This window comes from Hylaeus anthracinus, unplaced genomic scaffold, assembly GCF_026225885.1.
Source record: "Hylaeus anthracinus isolate JK02 unplaced genomic scaffold, UHH_iyHylAnth1.0_haploid 11982, whole genome shotgun sequence".
Lineage (NCBI taxonomy): Eukaryota > Metazoa > Arthropoda > Insecta > Hymenoptera > Colletidae > Hylaeus > Hylaeus anthracinus.
Genome location: NW_026534330.1, coordinates 11,392,200 through 11,415,363, shown reverse-complemented (window position 1 = coordinate 11,415,363; position 23,164 = coordinate 11,392,200). Strand labels below are relative to the sequence as shown.

General features: G+C 39.1%; 1 protein-coding gene across 4 annotated transcripts in view; it reads right to left on the bottom strand.

The window, feature by feature from the left end:
* The window catches only part of LOC128886042 (uncharacterized), a 107,951-nt gene that overhangs the window by 47,601 nt on the left and 37,186 nt on the right, over positions 1 to 23,164 (bottom strand). For 2 of the 4 annotated variants that reach the window (XM_054140566.1, XM_054140572.1), the window contains exons 1-2: positions 21,177 to 22,401; positions 18,887 to 19,098 (exon numbers count right to left, since the gene is read on the bottom strand). The exons of 1 other annotated variant lie outside the window; for it this stretch is intronic. The gene's annotated coding sequence lies outside the window, so the exon portion shown is untranslated. Of the gene's footprint in view, positions 1 to 18,886; positions 19,099 to 19,671; positions 19,762 to 21,176; positions 22,402 to 23,164 lie in introns of those variants that run through there. One more of the 4 variants, XM_054140567.1, reaches the window with a different exon arrangement.

The following is a 23,164-nucleotide window of genomic DNA, read 5'->3' as shown; positions in this document are numbered from 1 at the left end:
AGCCGTGACTACTTTTTCAGTCGGGAATTTGTCATGTCACCCGACGTCGCGGGCGCGGCAACGTTAAGCGGAAGAAGACGCATCGCCCAGCGACCGGAAATGTATTTCTCACGTATGGTTTTGCAATTTGACGAAGAGTGAAAATAAAGCCTTCCGTAACCTTATAGGCGTGGCTACAGTCTGTCACACAACAGCGTACTGCTTTTCGACTTTAAACCTGAACCCATCCCTTACATCTGAATCAATCATTTCAACGATGTGTATATAAATCTTAAATTCTAAGACGAATAAAAATAGGTAAAAATGAAAGGGATGAAAATTCAATTTTGAAAAAGATTGTTTCCCAAAGTATACAATACTAAAGACTAGTATTTGGCTAACTCAAAAGAAGCACTATTCTAGCACTACATTCCTCGCACATCGTAAATTTTACCCCGCATTCCTCTTTATCTACTGAAATTTTTATAAATGAATTTTAAACCTCCTCAATTTAACGTATAGAATTATATATATACCTGATGCTAACCAAGAAGATTGAAAGCATTGCAACAAAACGAGTCCCATATATTCTGGATATTTTAAACCCTTTGTTCTTGACACAATATTCCTGATTATACAGCGCAACAAAGGATCCCTAAGAGCCTATTATAAAAAAAATGGAGTCAGCTAGACCTTCATTTTCATAAAACCGGGGCACAATACCTTCGTAGGCTTTTCAATGCGTGTATAATTCCTTTACATGGGCAGATTGCGTAATTTTCGTGAAAATATCGTGACGGGCACCCTCCAGTTTTATGACAGACTGTATATTGCGAGTCGTTACTCGCGAAACGTGGAACGGATTCCGGAAATTTGTCGGCTCGCGGGTTTCCGTTCCCGCAACCTTTTTCACCGTCGCTATTCGTCAAACCGTGCTTCACCCTTTCGCGCTGCGAGGGTAGGAAGCGAGATGCCAGACGAGATTGAGTAAAAGATTTCAAGTCCCCGAGCATCTGGCGCGAACCGCGGTGTCGATACTATTTTTCCACGCGTTTAATTCGATTACTTTCAATCCTGACACCCCGTGGTGTCTCCGGTTCGTGGCTGATACCAATCTGATTTCATGAAGACTGCTCCAAAATTGTTTTTAGGAATCGAATCTACAATTTTAATGTAATTTGTAAGCTTGATGCATTGTATGGTAAAATAATTGTATTAAAATTAAATGAGTGAGTGAGTGAGTGAGTGGAAGGTTTTATGACTCGAGTATGATACCTAATATACCAGTTATAGATTTGTTCGTCCTTCATATTCATTGAATTTTTGCTGCACGTTACTTCACATTAATTCTTCACATATATTTTTCATCATTTTTTAGCATAACCAATAGGGGAGACTTGTGACCCATGCTAGAGGATAAATAAAAAATGTGTACCTCTCTATTTAATATAAAATTATATGGCTTTAAAATCTTTTTCATGAAATGAATAAATAAATATTAAAACTGAAATTGACACCAATAGGAGACCAAGTGGAATGAGTAACTGACCAATACTCGCTACTTCTACTTGTTGTGCTAGTTTGGGCAAACCTTAACGATCGTGTTAATTGTTTATCATTTTAACTAGAATCGACTTCTACCTACCTAGAACCAATTAAACTAACTAATACTTGTCAACTATGCTTGGAAAGATTGACACAAGTAGAACTACCCAGCATTAGTCAGACCTAGTAACCGAATTTATATTACCATACACCTTCTTCTATAAAACATTCCAACAACATTCTAACGTCCATGTGAAAGTGATAGCCTCCTCGATATCACACCTAGGGCCACTGAATCCCCATCTTTCAATACCCACCCTTAGAAAAAAGTCGGCCCTGCGATAAAGGGTCAAGTACAATGGTGCGAATTTCGCGACTCAGACAAAGATCCTACTCTCGTTTTTCACCAGGGAAGAGACACGAGTTTTCACAAAAACTTGGCACGTCCCTTCGTAAAAAAGAAAACTCTTTTTGCGTAGGTAATCACGAAATGGCCACTGTGTCTGCCGAAAACATGCAAACGACTCTTGGTGCGCGTGATTTCGCAATCTGTGGCGGAAGAGCAAAGCAGTACAGACATACGTGACGATGGAATGTCCTCAACGTACGTGCTCGAGCAACAACTATAATCCCGAGTTCGCGACCAGTCATAGAAATCTCCCGGTGGTTTTTGTTCGCGTGACTTTTGTCTTTGGGAGTAATCTCTAAAATAGGGTTTAACTTCTCGCGGTCGGTCTGAATGGGCCGAGTTGTTAACTGGAAAACAAAGTCTTCCGACCTTCTTTTCAGCTGATTACGATTAATGCGCGAATGCCTCGAGGAAATAAATTGAAGACTCAAACATGGTGTATTTTATTCGACTTAAAGTCATGTAATTTAATGTACCGTAGTGTAATGTATTGTAATGTAATGTACTGTACTATAATGTACTGTAACGTTATGTACTGTATTGTAATGTACTGTAACTATAACGCACTGTAACGTAACGTACTGTAACTGTAATGTAATGTAATGTAATGCAATTTCCAACGAAATTCTTCAGAGCCACCTAATCTGCATCGATAAATAAAGAACACAACACACCAGATTGTATTTCTCGAAGCAACATTTTAAACTAACATGTCAGCATTTGTGAAAATATTACTGGAAGCCCTTGGCCCTTTATGGGAGTCGTTGCGAGTGTCCCGAAAGGCTCGCATGTGTATCCAATAACGTTGACGGAGCGACGATCGTGATCTTCTATTTTCAATTCCAGCGCGAAGCGATTTCTCGCCAAAGTTAGGTTTACCCAGACCACTCAGCTGCACCAACCATAAATACTCCTTCGAGTTGGACGTCCGTACTTTCTTCTGTGATAGCTACCGTCCACACGTACATTCACGAATAAAACTTCGACTTAACTTTATAAATACACACGTACGTATCAAACTGGATCTATGTCAAGAACGTTGCGTCAAAACTATAGCATCGAGGATGCATCGAGAGCTGCATGATGCAAACTGCAGTTGACACTTCTATAAGGAAGATATTTATCAAGTTGACCATATTTGAGAATATTACATAATACTTTAATAATTTTCTTTGAAATAATGTTCCTGAAAATATACAGTTAAAATTTCTAGAAGAATTTAACGAAACTATGAATCTCTTACTTAAAAAGAAATTCAAAACTTCGAAATAAAATGTTTAAGATACATTTAAAAATTAATTTAAGACTTTGAAATAATATACTTTAAAAAAAGAAACCTAATACAATAAACTGGACTGTATTATCGATGTATCCGCCATAAACGTTTCTGAAATCTTAATCGTCAAACAGCGCGTAACATTTCTCCCCAACGAAGTGCGTCAAAGTGAACTTTTTCGATTACAAACTTCAAGCAAGAGAAATATTTTTAAAGAGTCTTGGCGAGCACGACTTGTACCGATCAACATCAATCAGGAATACATTATCGAAACATAAGCTCCGTTTCATCTTGAGTATGCGGGACTTTCTAAAATGTACAGCGCATTTTACATCGACGTATTTCCCACCTTAAATGCATTCCAAGTTGAGAAATTCCCAGGAGCATCCATCGATTCGGTGGAGTGTCAGTTTCGATAAGAAAAAGCTTCTAAGTAGGCATTAAGGCCAAACTCAATTTCAGCGAGAAATCATTCGCGGAGATTTCACGGTGCTGGTGTCGCTGATAAGAAAAGCATCGCACTTAGTAACTGCCCTAAGTACCCAAATTAATTTTTAACTATTCCCACGATAATTCGCCATTTTTAACTGCGCGTAGAATGAACGAAAACTGTATTCGATTCTATCCTACAAGCTTTTCCAGTTGGTCGAAAACAATAAAATATCGCGCATTGTGCTTCAGTCACGAGAAAGTTATCAGATATTTTAATTCTTTTCAGAATACGTATTGTTAAGGTAAATACGTTGATATTCGACTCATTGTTAGTCATTTATATGGAGTACACAGGGTGGAATGGAATTGGTAGTTTGAAAGAAGGGAAGGTTTCTTTGTATAAAAATATGGTGATAATGAGGAATAAAATTTTATTTAGGGAGGCTTTGTTCTCGTGGAAAATGATATGGACAATTTTTTGGGGCACATGAACAGTTATGGTTGGACTAGTCTGACTATTTTTAAGTATTTCTACTAGTGTTCGTAAATATTCACAATGATTTTATTTACTGCGACTAGGTTCTCGTTATTAATGTAGTACACAAGTGGAAATAGTCGATAATGGTCAGACATGCCTCATGGATTTCGAAATTAATTTCCTCGGGAACAAAGCCGCTTACACAAAATTTTCTTCTTCATTTTCGACTTACTTTTTCATGAAGAATCACCCCTCTTTCTATTATTCCACGAATTTTGTCTCGTCACTTAATATTTCTACTGTAACTGATTTATGTAAGTGCTGCAGGATTAATCGATATTTACAACTACAAATTCATTTCAATCAGCCCTGAGAATATTTAAGTTCGTAGAGGGGTTGCAATTGGCCAAATAAAAAAGGGACAGTCGTCATCGGTGTTAGAAGGGTAGACGAACAATCTCCATTTGCTTTCGCTTATTCCAGTCACAAGCAAGGTTAATGCTGCGTGACTGTTTGGGTTGAATACCAAGTTCGCCGCGTAATTAGTTATCTGAGAGGAGCGTCTTACAATATAGGGTTTAATGTAACGCGCGTGGGGCGGTGCCTCCGTTCATTCAATTACTTGGCGGTATGCGGGGCGTCTTTAACGAAGATGGAAGTCGAATTCCTAGATGCTGCCGCTTAATATAGACTCTATGACGAGGCAAAATATTTTAGATTGGTACGAACCGAGAATTCGAGGATTCTCATTTATTACAATTATATTATTCCATCACGAAATTATATTATTACAAAATGTTTTAAATTTCTATGAAGTAACTTCTCGTATTTTAATTTTTTATATTACTATTGACAAATAACGTCACTTCTAACAAAGGCTAGAGATTTTCGAGCAGATAAATCGAAAAAAATTAGCACAGGAAAGTTGAAAATTAATCAAATTAAATTATTCTTGACCTTTCCTAAGCTCTATGAAAGTTGTCGATCGGTATTAATCCTCTATTAAACGCGAACATCATTTAAGAATGCACCTGATTCGTCGCGGAGGCTGGAAAACACCCCGTGACACTCTGCTCTGGAGTCTCAGCCCCATTCCAAGGATTTGTCGGCAAAGTTTTCCCAAGGTAAGGAGTGAACGAGACAACCTGTCCCTGAAAATCGACTTCAGTCACGTTGGGTGCGGTCTGCGGAACGCTCCGTTGGAATTCAAAGATGATAAACCAGAAACCGCGCTTATGCGAAGCTTCCATTAACATTCTTGTCGCCTAGCGAGCGCGATTTACAGTCTCAATTCTGGCGAACTCTGCGACGTCAAACTTTAACGAGCCTCGTTTTGTTGGCTGGCCGACTTCAACGAATAGAGTTTCCTTAACGTCTCATAAAGGTACGTCTTATAATATTTTATAAAGGTACGTAATGTGTTTTACATTGATTACTGCATCTATCGGACCTGTTTTGCCTGTTACGATTCTCCGGTCTTGCACATATGTGTTCTGAAGCCTTGTTGGCTTAAGAAGACTCTCTGTAAGGATCTATGAGTAAAAGTGCAACTCAACTCTTCGTTTGTACTAATGTTTGTTTGTCCGTTTTACATTATTTGTTGCACCTTTTATATCAATCCTTAACTTCTTCCATTACATTCCTTTACATGTTTATTGGGGCCCACAGGGCCCTTTTATAGCTCGGGTACCTCGGGATCGCTAAACCCGTACTGTAGCTACATATAAACATAGCTACAGCCCCTGAGGTGCAATAGTATTGGAAAATTGTCTTACAAGATTCTTTTACGAGTCGTTGATAGAAAATGTACAAAAAAAATATATCCCTCCGTTTAGTACAAAATTATATGATGTTGATATCTACCTAATGAAATGAATTAACAAATTTTAATACCACAATTGATACCAATAAGAGATCAAGTGTGAGACTATCGTGTAGAAATCAACGTGTCTGACTATTACGTGTCACTTCTACTTGTTGCGTTGTTTGTTGGCAAACATTAACAATCCTGTTAATTGTTTGTCATCTTCTATCTGACTAGAATCGACATCCATCTAGCTGGAACCAGTTAAACCAAATAATACTCGTCAACAGTGCTCAGAAATATCAATACAAGTAGAAATACTTAACATTAGTCAACACTAGCTGAGTTTGCGTATTATCATAATGCTTCTCCTATAAACCATTCTAACGTCAAAATAAAAATGAGAACCTCTTCGATATTACCTCCGAAGCTCTCAATTATTACCTCCCGGTACAATAAGTACTCAGTGTAAAATAAAAATCTGTCCAAAGATAATAGTAACACAGTACTCTAGAGTCTAGACTGTCCTACATCGAATCTGCTTCGATATTTCGTGGAAAAACGTTCACCCTGCTACTTTATCGTTAAAAAAAAACAGAGTCTCTTGCTCCTGTGGAGACATCCGTTTATTTATCCTTTCATTCGAAGCGCATTGTTTTACTGCCATCGACAGATACCCGGTCGCGTAATCAGCGCTCTGAACACCTCGGTAGGACGAAACAATGAGCGCGCAGATCCACGATTCGCTTGCTCCTTCCCCTGCCCCCCCCCCCCCTTTCCCTGTGGAAAAGCGTCGAACAAGGGCGCAACAATCCACTGGGACTGGACCCCGTTCGCGCTAGCTTCCATTTAATCATCGAAATTGGAGCTTCTCGGAAGACCGCCTGCCGCCTCTCCCTTTCACGCTTCCCTACACCACAGCCGCAAACGAGAGATATCGAAAACTACCATTCGAAAGTGCGCTGGAAATCACAGTTGAAAGACCGATGTCGAAAGTGGGCATTTTCGAGTCTTAGCGGGAAAGGAACGACCGACTTTGGGAAAATTGTTTTCGAAAGGTTTCGAAAGTACTGCTCCGAGGAAGAACAATTTTTGGGCTTGAGAAAAGGAGTAGGGAAAATTGTTTCCACTGGGTTTGGGAAGTACTGCTGTAAGAAAGACAAATTTCTAGGCATAAGAGAAAATTGTTTTCCCAGGTTTTGGAAAGTATTATTCTAAGAAAGGAAACATTCTGGGCCTGAGAGAAAATTGTTTCCATAGGTTTTGAAAAGTATTACTCTAAGAAAGAATAATGTCTAGGTCTGAGAGAAGTATTAGGTTTAAAATTACACGAAGAAAATATACTTTGACAGATGTTGAGTTTTAACAGTCACTGTGATAGTGGAAATAAATATTGCACTCATCTAGAATCGTAAGACTCACCGTTCTACGGCTTGCACCCCATATTTTGGAAAATACTGCATGAAACATTTCGGGATTAAAGCATTTGAGGGTTGAAGTATGTTAAATTTGATGCATTGATCGAAGAAAGTATTTTGGCGCAAGGAGCATTTCAGAAATTCTTCTGTTCCAACGAATACTAAGAGTGGCCATTTTTCAACAGTGTTCCTTTTCACGCCAGGATTGCCGTCTCCTGCTGAGGGAAACGAAAGACCTTTATTGAGTTCCGAGGGTCGATGATCGAGCCCCGAGCCGTGCGAACGAAAGCTTATTTTTATTCCAGGAATTTCAGGAATCGTGTCCAGACGAAAGGATTCGGTGGGGTAAAATGATTGGTTAGACTCGTGGCTCTGCGAAATGGCCGTGGCCAATCCACGTGTCTTACAACAAATTAAATTTTATGTTCCCTACACGCCTTTCTGGGAAGAAGTAATGATTGGCCTTGCGTTGAAGGCAACGCGGACGGTGTTAAATAATTTTTTGTTAAAAGCCATATCCCTTAATTAATTATTATCAATTTGGGTGAAACTTGGATTGATACTCAAGGGGTGGAAATTATTTTCAAAGTTGTGGATGAAATAATGTCTACAAGTTACTAGTGGTAAAAGCATTGTTATTCAAGTTCTGGCTACCAAAAAATGTATTTTTAATAATACGTGATTTTATAGTAGAAGCAATCAACTATGTAATCATCTTAAGCAATATTTTTAATTTGGCAAGTGATTACACGCCACTATGTATAGTTGCCTGCAATCACCATAAAATTGTGGATGCAGGTGTTAATGAGACAGAAATCCATCGATTTCTACTGACCGTGACTCGCTTGCGCCAAATTAATTTCAAAATGAAATTTTCGTTAGCGCCTAAATTTGCATTTACGTTCACCGCTTCGACATTTTCATGTAATATCCTTCGCGTAACCTGTTCTATTCGTCCGATGCAAATACCCCTTGGATAGCTGGAGATTAAATTATCACCGAAATTAATAACTCTATGCAGAAACGTCGCCATTAATCAAATAAATATAAACTGACAATGCTTCAGAAAAATAAATTAAAAGTATTACTTTTAAAATAAAAAATTCAATAAAACCGATTCACAAAAATGTTCATAAGTTTAATTACCAAAGAGCAAGTGCAATTACTTGTTCAGTCTCGTATAAATATCTCGTAGATATTTTAATAAATGTCTTCTAGTTTTCCAAAGACTTCATAAGGAGCTCCAGTCTCCATCAAGGAACATATTAAAGACTCTCGATGTGAATTTACTTATTTCAACCCAAATGGAATATTAAAACCTCTGTTATCTGGCAAATGTTCGCTAAGTTACCGAAACACAACTTTCCCCAAGATTCCTCCGCGCTGTTTCGACGATGGCACGAATTTGCATGAGAGTTTCAATGTAAACACCAGGGATTTCGGGGCTGTCATCGCCGGAAAAGTTGATATTTAATCGAGACCGAACGTCGTTAAACATGGAAATGCTTTTCGCGGTTGGCGCGCCACGGATTTCAGCCGCACCATAAATCGTTGGCTTTTCAACGAAAAGTCGATATCGTTGGATAACTTAAGGCACTTTTAGCCCCAGAGGCGGTCAATAACGAATAAACCTCTCGCGAGACGGCAAATGGGCAAGTTTCGCGTTGTTTTTCTCGAGGAGCAAATATTATCCATCCTGAACGCGATACTCGTTAGTTTTAAGGGCGTGGACAGCTCGAAACTTTCGATAAACTGTTTTCCAGATGTTCACGTACGGTCGATGGAAAAAATGATTAAAAGGATGAATCTACGATTGCTATGTTTAGGTACTATAACATTAGGTCCATAACTTGACTTATTGTTCTGCTATTCAAAATTATAATATGGAAAACATACGATTAAATGTTACAAGAAAATGTAACATAACAAAATATATTTTAATGATTATATATAAACACAATGTATTTCACAATGATTTTACAATTTTCAAATTTTCCACAAAATCATGTATTTACCGTCAAAATTGAATATGACTCCTCCGGTGAACATTTGATTGCAGAATATTAATAATCAAACAACGAATAACAAACATTGTCAATTCCGAACGAATACATTTATTAATTTTCCGTTGATTACAGAATACGAGGAAATTTGATTTATTAAATTTCAACAAAAACCGAGCGTGACTCCTCTGATTATTAATATTCCGTACTTTTCCACCTAACAACGAGCAGGAAACTTGGCGAATTTCGAACGATTACAGTTATTAATTTTCCCTGATTACAGAATGCGAAAAGAGGTCGACATGTAAAATCTCGAGGTTCAGCTACTCCCTTAATGAACAGAGGGGCAGAGAGGGTGTGGTAATACAGCGGGGACTGCGGTTAAGATTTCACAATCCGGCGAACGAATTAAACCGTTAGAGGAAGCCAGGATGGGGAGCCTCTACATGGCTTCTCGCCGTTTCCCACGAAAACTGCTCGACGGCGAATAAAAGGCATTAAAGCCCTGCAGGATTTTCCGACAAACTACCATTTCTGGTACCAGAAATACCTCGAGAATCGACAGCGACAGCTCGTTGATCAAGGTAACCCGATCCTGAGTAAAGTCATAATTACCCCAATGAAAGAGGCACTGTATACACACCGAAGTAGCATGAATGGCCTCAATATGGAATGATAATCTTCGGCGGCGAGGGGTCTACAATCATGATCATATACGTGACTTTCCACGTAGAATTTTGTATTGAGAACAGATTATTTGTCATCACTATACTGCGGATCTTTATGCAAAATAAAATCTTCGTGAACGTCCCTATAAAAATTGATCATAAATAGGAATTTATTTTATTCTGCAAATATTATAATATGAACTTTACTTTCAATCTTTTTTATATTCTTGTTCTTTCACATTCAAATGTTCTATAAGTGCATAGTGATTCGCAATCTAGTTATCACCAAATATCGAATAAAAAAAAGTTTCATAAAAATTGACTAGATATATTAGTTTAAAAAAATTCGATAAAAAATGCATCATTCTCAACGTCTTAAAATAATCTTTTCCCGCTTACGAAATTTTTGATGGAAATACATTTCATGTATCCGGCGAAATATTATTTTATACATCCGAGGGATACTACTTTAATGTCCCTATACTCAGTTAAGAAGACTTTTGCTTCTATTCTATTTTCTACTACGAAGTTTTAAGTAGTTATATGTTCTACCTCGAATCTGCCTCTACTTTATATGCTAACCATGATGATCTCGATTAAATCAAAACGATGGAGTGCTTAAGCTTCCAGGTTCCATTGAATAATAAACCTTATGGGGTTGCTTTACATTGGGTCGTTAAGTTTCGTCGACAAACTTCAAAAGTGTATGCCACAATATTTACCATGTACTTATTATATTCATATGTAGCAGAATCTACATTGCTACCATCCCTAGTTATTTAGAAGCTCGTTCCATGCTGGACATACAGGTATATTTATAATAATAACGATGTCTGTTTATTTAATGAAATTCGCATGCAGTATTAAATGATGGATTAAATCAAATTTGAGGCGTAGAGTTAAAGATAAATATGCAAATAACGTGCATTAACGTAATGGTTGTTTATAAATCATAATCAGGTCACATATAATATATGATTACGATTAGTATTGCGAGAAATAAATTGTGCGTATTGATGCTGTAATGAAATGGTACACGATAGGATGCATGCAATTATTTAATTTGTCATTTCTAGGATCGATATAAATAATTTAGATGATTTCATATATCAAGTGATAACGAAATACGAGCGACCCTATATACTGGTATTAATTTAACCTACTTCATATCGTTTGCCTCCCCGAATGTTTCAGCGAACAAACTTCTAAACGTTCAGAATATCAACAACCTCCAATTCGATAAACCGCGTTTCCACGTGGAATTCCAAATCATTCAATATCAGAGGAAAAATCGTTAAATAGCTAGATATCTCGAAAAATAAATAAAAAATAGCAATTTATACTTGTAATCAGTTGAATCACTTAAAAGAATATATATATATATATTAAATATTAAATTAAATACATATTTTTAACTACTGTGAACTTGTCAACCGATATTCCTTTCGAATAACGTGTGACATCTTGTTGAAACAAATCTGGCACGAGCATTTATTTGTTACTTGTATATGTTGCGCCGAAATTTTGATTGAAAAACCAAGCGTTCCGTCGCGGAATGACGTTCGAAGCGACGAAATGGAAGAAGTAGGCCGAGCAAAAAGAGAGCTCGATGCTCCGAGCAGAAAAACGCAAATCATGCGCGTTTCCCGTGTGCGGACCTATAAACCTAATTACCGAGAACGGTTGCCTCCGGTATCACGCGAAATATTCGGTGGTTTTTGTGCATGCAATCGGATGCGCACAGGTTGCGGACACGTTATCAAAACAATTAACTTTCACACCCCTTGGAAGAACTCCTTGCTGATATTTTTACTTCAACACTCAGAAACATGCAAGAAAAATTAATGTTTTTAAAAAATTATGTGCTTCGTCAGAGTAACAATTTTATTTATGAGATATACCTTGAATGAATAACATAACACTACTTGTGAGTCTAATAGTTTTTTAATAGAGCTTGGCAATGAATTCTGGGAATTCTATTGCATAGTTCGAAATATTAGTTCTATATAATTTTACATTTCGATTATTAATCAGTGTTTCATTATCTGCTTGGTAACAATTGATGTAATTTAGGTAATATTAAAAAAAAGAACATCTTAAAGTCAGACACAATGATAAATACAAATATACAACCTCCAATTTAAGGCGTCATCTATCAATTTTACTATAAATAATTCTTAAAATCTCAATCTAAATCTCCTACGGCACTTCTCTCACATCCAAATTTAATGTAATTCAAATTCATTCGATGTAATGTGTCCCATTTTACCAAATTTACCATAGTACCCCTTTCGTTGAAACATATTTCCAGCATCATCATCCCCTCACGAGCTACTAAATCATTTCCCTTTGATCAAAACACCCTATATACCCGTTTACTCCACGTCTAATTAGCATCGAGCTCGAATAAGTCTCGATGCGTCACTGGACGCGGAATAATTTTGGAGAACACGCAGAGGCCATTAACGAGCCGCGTGGAAGAACCACGGCATGCTCGCCGTTGTAATTAAGGCCTCGCGGCCGTTCAACGAATTAAACCTCCGAAAAGGGGGTTCCCAGGAGAAGCTCTTGCGCGCGTGCGTCTTTAGAATTTCTCCTGGCAGTCGGTGGATCCGCCGTCGACGGTCGTTAGGAGCCGCTATTAACCCTTCCGGCTACGTCTTTAAAAAGAAACTTCTCCCACGGATAATCCTTTCACGAGGATTTCCGAAAAACCTAACACAAGCCGTCTGCTCATTATACTTACCGTGCACGTGTAGCCGGAGACAAGCTCCCGCTGAATGATCCGCTCCGATTTGGCGACGAATAACGCCGAATCGCGACGAATGCGATTTAGTAGGAGTAAGAGGATAGAAGGAAGGGAAGATGGGAGGAGTAAAAGTGGCATCGTACACGAAAACAAAGAACTTTTGAAAGGAATTCAAATTAGAGAGGAATTATAAATTTTCAGAGGAGATGAGAGGGGAAGAGTCACTCTAAATGGAAACAAAACATGATTTTAAAGTGGGAGAAATTCATTTCTCATTGGAAAGGTGTTGACTGATTTTAAGCAATAAAATAAGGACAATACTGATCCTAAAGTCCGTCCGTATTGTCTGATTTTAAGTAATACAATAAAAATAATACTCCAAGAGCCTGCAGGTAATCTTATGTGGAAATTGTTCAGTAACGAACAAAAGAGCCATTGTCAAGAAGTTTGCAAACTACCCAAACTCCATAGGTTGCGTTATTAATAGCGACAAAACATGGAGTTTCGAAAGTTGCAATTTCGAAACCGAGCCATAGTCCACGACTGGCAACGGAACACATCAATCAATACAACTTGAGACGCTAGAATAGGTGTTTGAACAACAAGTTTAGTTTTATCTATGTAAATGGCAGCTCTTTCTTACGGTACAATCTGATCTAAATGCCCCCTCCTTCTCTTGTAGGAGGTAATTTCCAACTGAAGAGCACGTCTAACGCAGAATCCGCTTGGGGAAGCCTCACTGATGAGGCAATTAACTGGTCCAGGATAAAACGCCATAATTCCTATTGCTCTCATAGCTAAAACGCTCCGCCTCCCTTTGCATTAGGTCAAACGATTGACGATCAAATAAATGGAATACCTTTCATCCTAAAGCCACTATTAAGAGCGATCGACCTTTTTTACGAACACGGACCTCCTTGAAAAAGAGCTTAACTTTACTTTCTGCCATTTCAAGTTGGCAGGATGAAAATCATTACCGTGAGCGATTATGTGAATCGTCCGCGTATATGAAAGGCTGGCGACGTTGTTGCAGAACTTTCTCCGTATTATTAGTTTATAATGTATAAAATTTTCTTCCTTTTAATAGTCGAAACTTCCAAGCCAACTGACACCCTCGACGCAGAACTTTCCTGATATTAGTTTGGAAAGTGCAAAATTCACTCGCTTTTAATAATCAAAACTTCCAACCAGACCTCTAGCCACTCCACGCAACTCTGGGTTACACGATTAAACATGGCAAACCTTGGGCAGAATCATCTTTTCATAAATTAAATGCCATTCATTTCGAGAGAAACAAGGAAGTCAAATTTAAACTCTTTATGATACTCCGCCTAGGTTACCAGCTACCATTCCTCTGCTGGCGCGAGCTCGAGAGTCGCGAAATGGCGCCAAATGACTGTCATAACCTCACAGACAATGATTTTTCCATAAATTAAATACCATTGAATCGGGAAAATAGAAGCAAGGTGAATATTTTCGACTATTAGTAATACTCTATCTAAGCTTCATTCATCTCCAAATAGAAAACCAATTAAACCACTTGACCAGCCCTCTGATGGCCAACCCAAGAGTCACAAAACGGCGCCAAATGACCGCCATATTAGAAAGCAACCAGTTAGGAACCCGCACGTGCGCCAAGTATTTCTCATTTCCAGGAACAATCCCAGAAGTAACTAATGGCTGCCGAGGCGAGGGAAGAGGGTAGGGGATAATGGTCGACGAGCACCGCCATGGGCGCGAAAAGGCAAAGGAGAAGTAGAGGCAAACGGAGCACAATCCTCCCTTGTCATTTTTGTTCTCCTCGGAGGTGGGAAAAAGAAAAACGGCAAAAGTATCCTTCGTTTAACACAGAGTCAACCCGGCGCCGTTGCGCGGCTTCTTAACGAGAAAGCGCCTCGAGAGAAGCAGTCGATTGAGAGCCAGCCCTATTCATCGAGCCGTTCCGCTAAGCTCGCATCCTCGCGATATTAAAGGCTGCCGTTGGCGTAGGTCATCTCCTATCGGGAGCCAAGACGATATCTCAGCGGGATTGTCGCGGCCGATTTAAGTTCCTGGACCGGCGGCGATCCGCGTCCGCGACAAATGGCGCGGTCGCGCCCCCTTCGCGCGCGGATGCACGCCTCGTAAACCTGATATACAGGCTTATCTCGACAGGAAGCCGCGCCTTGGGCGTCTCATAGCAAAATTTTTAGGGAACGAAATTATTTTGTTCGAGTAAATGCATCAAAGATGATAAGAGATTTTGAATGCGATGGACAAGGTGAATTTTGGGGTACTCGATATTTCCTATATTTTTTTTTGTAGTAAACAACAAGTTATATTGGGGTTGCGTGTATAATTTTATACACAGGGTGTCGCAGTAAACTTCTTAAATATTAAAGATCTTATTAAAAGTTTGATGGAGGGCGTACAATGTAGGCAAAAAAATTATTTCAAAGATTATATTTTCCAAAATTTCAACGGGATCAATGATTTTTTAAATGGAATTGAGTTTTTGGATTAACTTCACACGAGTTCATCTGGAGATGAAGATATATATACATGTTAGAATCTGTCTTTGTGTTAGCTACACCGTTACAATAATGAAAATACCCCATACGATTTAAAAAAGCATCGATGTCTTTGTAATTTCGGTTAAATATAAGCCTGAGATACTTTTCGGTACAGATTAAATGAAATTAAATGAGAGCTGTGATGTTTCTGAATATACATTATATATACAAAATATATATATATATATAAAGTATATCAGAAATATGCACACGTGTATTTTACTTTAACGTAATTATTTATCCCTTTAGGCACTTCCAAGGACACTCAAAATTTTAATAAACTTCGTCGATAAATATCGTTCGACCGACTGTTCACTTGCATCCCCAGTTCGAGATTTAAAGTGCTCCAAAGTACGAAAGTTCGACAACAGCGCAATAAAGTCTTCGCCAGGTTCCCCGGCCCTTGAACATGGCAATGGCACCCCTCCAATTGTCTTCTCATGACCCATTGTCTTCTTTGTGGATCGTCCATGAATACCCACTTTTCATTTCCAGCGACAATGCGCTCCTGAAATGGTCGATTAATTTGTCCTCTCCTTAATGCACCGCAAACGTTCCTTCGCTGTATCCGTCCACCGGGCTTGATCACTTCTGCCATTTCTTCTAATTGATTATAAATTGCGCCAAATGGACAAACTCATTTTTCTCTGCGGTTGCATCCACCACTAAATAAAACTGCATCAGGTAAGAGCTTCGAGTGCTTCGTCGTCGAATTCCTGCGACCATTTTCAATGTATCTTGTCCAAACTCTTAAATACTCTTATAATAAAGACTGTTACTCCGCTTTCAAGTGACTTTGGCAAGCAACCAGTATCTACGAATATTTCGAGCTGTATCTATAAGCGTGCTCAATAGTGCTGAATAATTTAATTACGTCGGACGTTTCACGCGTGGGAATGTGACTTTACGGGGTGCCAAGAGCCAGCAGCGACACTTTTTCACTTAAATCGTCTTTTCTGTATATTTCTTCAACGTTCTCCCCAGAAATCCTGGCAGTGTTCCCCTTTCAAACTCACGCGGAATGCGATGCTCCAAATGAGTTTCTTCGACGCTCATTTGAATAATTTTTCTTTGCGAGAACTAAATACAGTCCAGATGTGATTCAAACGCCCCACTGGGTTTCAAAGTCCTGTTATACGTCGGACGGTTGTAAATAGTTTCAATGCAAATGAAATACACGCGTCTAATTTATAGAATGGCTCGAAAGATGAAAAAAAGTGGATCACTTCTAGGTAGTATCGCGATCCGGTTGAAACGTACATGAAAATCGTGGTATTATCGAATGGTATTGAATAGTGTCGTTACAGGAGTCTTCGATATTCGATAGCGGAAGGGGTTGGACTTTGTACGTATTTATTGCCAGTGTCATCGAAACGGCAGAGCGAGAATATTGATGCAACTCCGCTGGACAATTTTCTCTGTGGCTGTTTGAAAGGCATCGTTTAAAATATCGAGAGATATTTATTGCAAATACACAGATGTATCTTGCGACTTTATCGGAGTTTTGGGGTAGCATTTTAGTAGCATTTTTAAATTTACTTGAACGTTTTCTACTATAAACGAGTTGGATACTTTTCTTGTAAGATTCATGGTGATCTGAAAATCTCCTGTGTGCTCCGAGGTTTAAAAATAAACCCTTATCGGTCAAAATAGGCCCCTGTAATTGTTTAAAAAATTGATGGACATAACTCTGGGAAATGCTAATGAAATACGGGTGCTTGTCTCGATCAGTAAGTGTTTATTTTTTAATTATCCTCAAGCCAAGTTTAGGTAGTGTTAATATGTTATTGTTGTTTAAAATAGTGAAGATATTTTAGGGTTACTCCTTCACTCTGTGGAACATAATTTAATTTGTAAAAATAAAATAATGCTAGCATGCAAGATTTCCTTAGCACAGGCCCATATTTCAACTATTTGCACGAAAATATCGAAAATCAACACCAGGCATCGGATATCGACGAAAGTCGAATGGGAAATTCCTTTCAATATTTGCTCGAGGTAGGATCGTTGGCCACTCGCCACGGCGAGTAGCTAATCACTAATTAATTACTGTTCACTGATGCAAGTGCAACATGACCCAGAGAAGGAGAGTATCTTCAAATATAGATAGCCATTGTTAGCGATCAAACATTCGATGTATTTTATTCATCGACGGAAGCAGAAGATAACGTGGATATTTCCAACTTCGAGTCAACTTCTATATACAAGAAACGAAATAAAAAAGTCAGAAAGAAATTCTTCACGAGAAAGAAATATTTATTAAATGATTCCAACTCGTCAATTTTCAATCGGAATTTGAAATAAACCACAAAATTGAATGCCATAATTGGTCTCATAAATACACGTCTAATTTTTCATGCTAACGATCTCTATAACATGAATATTTATGGTTCAATATCCAGGGAAACTCATGCATGTAATACATCATACGTATGAATGACTTTGTGATGGCCCTGCATAATATTATGCTCTGGTACATATATGTTCGTATGTGCAATGTTTGAATTCTAACGCAGCAAACTATTGTTTTAGGTGGATAATGGGGGTATTTGGAATGCATCTACTTAAGTAAATAAATCTTCTCGAATGCGTATACCAGCGAGATGTGTTAATTCGTTCACTCTACACACAGATTCTAATAAATGGACCAACAACAAACGAGTGGACCACGTATATTTGAATGGAATTGACAGTATAAGTGATTCAAGCTTTTTAGATCTACTTTTTGGAGCTTCAGTTTGTTCATATATCTGAAAACATGAAAAACTTAGAAACTATTTTAATTATATGAATTTTATCAATTGTTTCGATTCCTTCGAGACGCGAACAACACTTGTCACTAATCAAGAAATCTAATATTTAATATAAATATTCGTGAATGTTGAAGGCAATTTAATCGTCGGCGATTGCTCTTACGATGACACCGCAATTTCATAATATCGCGCGTGGAAAGATCGTAAAGTATATTTATGGTGTCATTATTTACCCAGCGTTTAAACTAGGTTTCCCCACATTGCAATTTTTACATTACATCGTAACATTCTCCAAGTGGATTTATTGCTACCATTACTATAATTACTTCCAATGTGGTATTCACACACGTGTTACTATAGCGAATTTATATTAATATCGCGTTACACAAAGAAAAGTGTCTTCACTTCTCATTTATCAATCATTTTATTTCTAAGAATATATTCACATACCTAACCACGAAGAAGATTAGATTTAGATTTGTTGGCTTCCACCATTAATCTTGAATTTCTCCTAACAAAGAATTTCCACTCCCTCTCTAATAAATCCTGAAATATCGACTTTTAATTTTTCAATTTTTTAAATCCATAATCCCATCCAATTCGCCCAAAAATTAGTATTATCAACCCATTCCCAATTCGATTACTCAGGGCCCTGAATGCATATAATCGTGGACCGTTCACCAGCGACTATTTAAGCGACGCCACATCCACGGCGACTGTAATATACGATCAGCGTCGGTAGCTTTTAATCACGACGCATCCAACCTACTCTCCCTCCCTCCCCGCCCGCCCTGTCGCACAGATACACACACAAACTTACCTGTGCATCTATGCTGTTCGAGCGTATTCGTATCGTGGACACGTGCACCGATCAGGATTGGTTTCAGCTCCGACACCCAGCAGTTCGTGTATTACGTACGTTTCAGGTAGTTTGAGTCCCCCAGGTCCCGGTTACGTTGTCAAAGATCCTGATTTACTCGAATCCTCGATGCTGACCGAAGCATACGAACTACTTCGGCACTCCCAACGCTTCTGCGAACACATAAACCCTCGCAATTAGATACTCCGTGTTCCAGCTGACAGTTAACATTCTGTACATTTTGTAAGCGACAGTGGTGCTCGCTTACAAGTGAAAATTGCTTCGCTAGCTTTAAGTTACGGAATGGTTCACACTGGTTACGATATCACGTACGATCTTTGTTAGACTCGAGTTGAAATCAAAATTAGTAATAAAAATTGCTTAGAGTTGTGACTTGTAGGAGTCCAAATAACCCAGAAGAAGCAAAATTATTACAGAATACTACGAAAACTGATAAAAGCCACTATTTGTGCTCTTGAGGGACGGAACATTTGAATGGACTTTTTTTGCTCTGAATAAATATACACAAATCAGAGCAATCTTCGTTTCTAAATCAATTTTGACATATAAATACACTGTTTCACTTTGATATAGTATATACTTTAATTCTAAAAAGTATCGTCGTCGCGAGTCTTGATGATTTCAATATAAAAGCAAACGTCCACATGTGTTAATATTCCCAAAAAGCTTAAATATCAATTTCATCAACAAATTTTGTTTGTATCATACGAATATAATTCGATTACTTCGGCCAAAAACTGTTTTCCATTGATCAGAGCCGTCCAAACGGGATTAACGGATTTCCTGGTTGAACTTTGTTACACGTTACAGCGAATACTTTCAAAGAGCACCGAGGAAAACAGAAACGAGCCTCGCCCGCGGCTAGTGCTCCTCCAGTTTCCCGTGTTTTTGGTTGAAAACAAGCCTGAGACTTTGCGGACTATTGCCCAACTTTGTTCAACTTTCGACCCACTCCGAGGGGAGCTGGAGGAAAAGAAGAAAGACTATACTGTTCCTCGGTTTACCCAAGTGATTATTTCAGATGTGCTTAACCTCGAGAAGACTAAGAAAAGGTTGCCAGTCAGAGAAACATGCATCAAGTACACTAATCTTGCAGTGTGAAATATTTTTCAAAGAATTATTTATCCTCGAGTGTGATTTTAAGATTAATGGCTCTAGTGGGCTTTTATTTTAAATATATTTTCATTGTATTTTGTTGCAATAATTTTTATGATCCGCTTTGTTTATATGCAAACCAACAAAATTTTTTACTTTAATGACTATATGTATCTCATTTGGTAATTAATTTTGTTCCAAATACGGTAATTTTAATATGTCCGCTACCATTGGAGTTTGACTTTATTCCTTATTATTTCATTCACTGTGTTATTATATAGTATCACAACAGTGTAGGAAAATTAATTGGTCGAGCGTTCGGCGCTTTTTATTTAAACAACGAATGATCAATAATGCGTGAAATAACTCGCTACTTGAAACAAGCTGTGACAGTTTATATCAAAGTAATAATTGAACTCAAACAATGCGGTATTTAAGCGGCGCAAATAATTAATTATTTGCGAAACCAGTAATTAAGAAGTGCGCTTCATTATGAAAATTAAATGTACAGTGTTATTTAATGTGTCAACAATTCATATCTGTTTTGATGAATGAATACGAAAGCGAATGGGAATGAGTGGAAAATGTACAACATTTACTTATGACTATTTCATAACTCGAATTTAGAAAATCTCAGTATATGCATGAATAAACATTGCAGATTTGGAAACACCCAACCTGTCATTTAATTTAAACAAATGTCTTCAGGAGACATACAGGTACAGTATTATAATTAAATATACGGTGTTTTTTAACGTGTCAACAATTCATATCTGTTTTAAAGAATGAATACGAAAGTGAATGGGAATGAGTGGAAAATGTACAACATTTACTAATGACTATTTCATAACTCGAATTTAGAAAATCTCAGTATATGCATGAATAAACTCTGCATTGCATATTTGGAAACACCTAACCTGTCATTTAATTTAAACAAATGTCTTCAAGAGACATACAGGTACAGTATATTTCGCAAATGTCCAAAACAATGTTGTCTCACGGAATTCCGAACGTCTCCTCCCCAAACAACCCCGAATGGACTCGTTGACCCTGACCGACGCGTACACAACCGCCACAATTCCCCCATACAGCGTTCCTTATTACTATATCAATGACTGAAATAGTTCTCTATCACCTGATTTCTCGTCCCCTTCGACGCTTATCCGTAATCCCCGATCAGCGTCCAATCCGCCGCCTGGAGACCGCTCGGCACAATGAGACCAGTCGTTCCTCTTTACGAGCGAACTGACCTTCCGTGGTGTTGCTCCTCGCCTCAGAACACGGGGTTACTAACCCTTGTTAATGCACGATACCAAACCTTGCCGATCACTTCCGGTCTCCCAAAAAGTTACCTTCGTGGAACACTGTGTTTCTATAACCTTTTCGACGGGAGAAAAAACTTCTTCGATCCGCGAGTGAAACTTCCAAATCGGACCTTCCCCGTAAGACTAATTCTTGGGGCGCGTCCTAACCCCCAAAACCAATCGCTCTACTCTATCTTGTCTTCCCGAGCAAAGTCTCTCCACCAATGTCTTTCCAAATCACCTGAGGCGAAAGGTTAGAGATCTTCCTAAACTTCCCAATACTCCCGCAGGTTACTCCTGAACTCTGGCTTCCCGGCGCCCGGGACACGAGCCTCCCTGACCGAGCACCTTGGTCTTCCTGGCAGGAAGTCTTTCCAAGCACGGTCACCTGAGGTTGAGAGGCTGCTGGAAGCCCTCAGGTGCGCCTAGCGAGGACAGTCGAACACCGCGACGAGACGAACGAACTTCCTGGCAAACAGACCGGCCGGCCGGTTCTCCTCGTGGATTCAAACTTGTGGCTCCGTTGGTAGGAGCGAGCAAGGGTGCCAGCGATTGGAGCGAGCGCGAGAGAGGGTGGACTGCGCCTCTCGCCGGGTGGTAGCCAGGTCAGCGACCGTTATCCTCCGTCCTCCGAATGCTCTGTGTCGGCGGCGCGCTCGCGACTGGGTATCCTGGATTTCAGATGAGAGCGAGCCCTCGAGAATGAACACGCAGGCGCCAGGCTACGGCCGTCTTCCTCCCTCCTTCTCTCCTTCATCCACGGCGGCGTCGTCGGTTCGCCTCCGTCCGACGCGCGGCGTCGTCTCTCTCTCTCTCTGTCTCTCTCTTTGGCATCCCCCTGCGCACCCTGGCTCTAGGCGCTCCTGCGTTCCAAGCCCTGTCCTGCGCTGGTCTACCCCCTGCTGACCTGCATGTGTAAGCGAGCCTCTTGTTTCATCCTCTCCACCAACCTTCCCCTTCGATCGCTCTTTCTTTCATGCGTTTCGCCCTTAATCACGACTCGCCGCCCTTTGATCGGCGACCTGCGTCGCGGTTGGTCTCGATATTTTATACGGATTGTTCTTCAGGGGTTGGTTGCGGTCTTGGGTCGGTTCTTTGGTCGATGGCGGAGTGCGAAAGGGAAAATAAATTTTCGGGGTGTGGATTGTTTGGAATGAAAGTCTCGTGAGTCGTCAGTGGCGGGTATGAAGATAATGGAGAGTAGGATGAATTATGGATACACAGATGACCATCTTGGCAATTGCAAATGAATGGAAGACATGAAATATTCTACTTGTTGCTAAAACTTTTGACAAAAATAAGTATTAGCGTGTAGAGCCAATACATGCTGTGTTATTAAAGTACACTTTCTTTGTTGTTTTTATTTGTTTTAAATCCGTTCCTCCTGTTCCTTCTTCTATCCCTTTTTCATATTTTTATCACTCGTCATTTGCATTTACGCTTCTCTGTTAACCTGATGAAAATGTACACCTCAATTGTATTTGTGCGCCCTGAAAGCACGCGCATTATTCTCGATAATAATGCTTGATAATTCACCGACCATTCTGTTAATTTGTTTTTCCGGTTATAAGCACGAATTGTAATTTTACGTTTCGTTTTATATGAGATTGTATTTTATCAGCAAGCGATTCGCTGCGCCTCTTCCCTTGATAAAGATCGAACAGGTGCTCCTTTTTTCCTTTATTTGGACTCTTCTCATTCCAGTTTTGCTCGTTTCTGCACGGCTGGAGCGTTTACGGCTAATTCTACTCCCGTCGCGCCTTTGTTTCTCTCGCTGCTTATATTTTTACACGTGTCTGACCAGGGACAGGCGTGTTCT